Source organism: Sphaerodactylus townsendi, linkage group LG01 (assembly GCF_021028975.2).
Source record: "Sphaerodactylus townsendi isolate TG3544 linkage group LG01, MPM_Stown_v2.3, whole genome shotgun sequence".
In the NCBI taxonomy this organism is placed as follows: Eukaryota; Metazoa; Chordata; class Lepidosauria; order Squamata; family Sphaerodactylidae; genus Sphaerodactylus; species Sphaerodactylus townsendi.
In genome coordinates, this window is record NC_059425.1 from 103100470 (window position 1) to 103103156 (window position 2687).

The window sequence follows — 2687 nt, forward strand, 5'->3', positions numbered from 1 at the left end:
TCTGCTAAGGCATTTGCAACCTCAGATCAAGGAGGATCATGATTGGTAGCCATAGATCGACTTCTCCTCCATAAATCTGTCCAAGCCCTTTTTAAAGCTATCCAGGTTAGTGGCCAACACCTCCTCCTGTGGCAGCATATTCCAAATACCAATCACACGTTGCGTGAAAAAATGTTTCCTTTTATTAGTCTGGTCAATATTTTCCTCCTCTAATGGAAATACAGATTTACAGATCTAGTCAGTGGATTCTTCTAGATCCATTTGTTACCTGAATTGGCCGGGTCTGCCTTAGGGTTAGTGGGGGAATTAGCTAGAGGCAGACCAGTTATGTGAGTGGCAGGTAGGAGATCTGATATGTGTACAGAAATTGGTTCCCCAAGAAAATTACTCAAATCCAAGTTAGTGGCAAAAGAAATTACAGTTTTATTAAAAGAGAACAAAAACAAACAACAGTAAACAAAAACAAAACATACAAATTTAAGAGGCCTAAGAAATAAAGGGATGAGTGATAGCAGAAATAGGTTAGTGTACCGGGAATGAGATAATTACTGTTCCAAAAGTAAAGAGGTCCAAGAGAGAAATGATCAGTGTTGCTCACAAAGAATGACTGTGGGATTAGATTTGCATCATATCCGAGGGGATGGCCGTGTCTTCTTCGCTGTCTGGGTTAGCGGGGCTGCTGCTGCGGCCATTGGGCACCGCGGAGACCGTAGAGCTGGGCTCGTTTCTGGGTTGAGTGATCTTGGTTTCCAATGTGGCCTTGCTTTGAGGCACCACAGCCTGGGACTTTACTCAGTTCCGGGAGCTCCAGGAGTGCTTTGGGCCCCGCGGGTTTACGGTGCTTGCTTTCCCATGCAACCAGTTTGGCCACCAGGAGAATTCCACCAATGAAGAGATCCTGAATTCACTGAAGTATGTCCGCCCGGGCAATGGGTTTGAGCCTAACTTCCCTGTATTTGAGAAGTGTGAGGTGAATGGAGCAAATGCGCACCCACTTTTCAAATTCTTGAAGGAAGCATTGCCTTTCCCACATGATGATTCAGTATCACTCATGACCAACCCGCAGTGCATCATCTGGTCTCCTGTGTCCCGCAATGACATTGCATGGAGTTTTGAGAAGTTCCTTGTAGGTCCTGATGGTGTGCCTTTCAAATGGTACAGCAGGTGGTTTGAAACTATCAAGATCCAGGATGATATTGAAAAGCTTCTTCAGCAAGTTCCATAAAACTGACCAGATTGTCTTTCAGAAATTTCCTCTTGTGATAAAGAGCTATTGAGAAATGTCTGTCTAAATCTTGAAATGCAGTTGCATATTGAAGGTTTAACAGATAAGCATTCAAGATTTGCATTGCAGTTGGGATCAAAATACATAGACTTCTGGTTTAAGTTGATGTGAACCACAGAATTCTATGCCAGGGAGCCATGTGATATGGCTGTTCAATGTATGTTTCTGTGGTGTGCACATTAAACTTGAAACATTACATATTAATATGTATACAATTAACATATTGTATTGGTGTAATGCAGGGGTCCCCAACCTTTTTGAACCTGCAGGAATTCACACACAGGGTGAATGACTGTTTCAGGAGGTGGAGCCAAACAAAATGTCAGGGAGTAAGCTTGTACATAACTAATAGCAAATCTTTAACATTCCAGGCAAAAACCCTATTTGAAGAAAGCCTTATCCACAACTTTCAATCATGTAATTGAAGATCCTTCTGCTGTGATGGCAGCTGTAGCCAATAGCCAATTAGAAATCCTGCAGGGCAAAGCTCCATCTGACCCTGCCCTCTTTCTAAAATATATTTGTTTGGCTCCAGGGAAAATGTCACAGGCGCCGTGATGCCTACAGGCACTAGATTGGGGACTCCGGTATAACGTGTAAACTGGCTATTAAGTCTTCAGACTTTGTCCTTTCTCCTGCATTACCTTTTTTTATATTGCCAATTGCTAACTCTGGCAGTAAATTTCTATTCACCATCAAAATTTTATTAATGATGGTGCTTGTTCTAAACATTTGAAAAGCACTTGATATGCCTATAAAATTTTGTATGTAATATGGTAAATCACTCCAGGGAAAAGTTGGGAAGCTGAGCAGTTTGATGTGAAAACCCCTGTACACCAATAAAATGCTTGCAACACTGACTGTGGGATTTTGAAGTTAGTCCAGCAGCAAAGGCTCTGGGGGCTCTAATTATAGGGAAAATGGACCCTTTGGCAATGATAAGAGGGGCAATTTCTTGGGACAATACAAAGTTCTGGAAATTATTTGATGGGGTTAAACCTGCGAGAACCCAAGACCTGATGAGTTTTGGGCAGTGCTGATGAGATTAGAACTGAACTTCAGATTTCCGCCTGTGGACCCACATCGAAACCAAGATATTCTCCCTGGGTTTTACTTGGGCCAGTTTCACATGCTCTCCACTAATGAGATCCTCCACCAGATAAAGGAGGATTATTTAATCAGGAATATCTATCATTAATTATTAAAGCAAGAAGTTTGTGATCCTCCCTCCATTTTGATATTGTACTCGGGAAATGTCAAATAGCCGACTATTTAAATATTCTTTCTGACCTCAAGCTGAGATGAGTGGTCACCAGGGCTAAAACCAACACATTTCTTCTCACGTTATCTCTCGGGAAGTTTCTGAAACCCACACAATATAAATGCTCTTGCACTTACTGCC

The 2687-nt window shown here is 42.1% G+C and overlaps 1 pseudogene; it reads left to right on the forward strand.

Annotated features, from left to right (window-relative positions):
* The first annotated feature begins 640 nt into the window (after positions 1 to 640).
* LOC125438940 lies at positions 641 to 1677 on the forward strand (annotated as a pseudogene).
* Positions 1678 to 2687: the final 1010 nt, after the last annotated feature.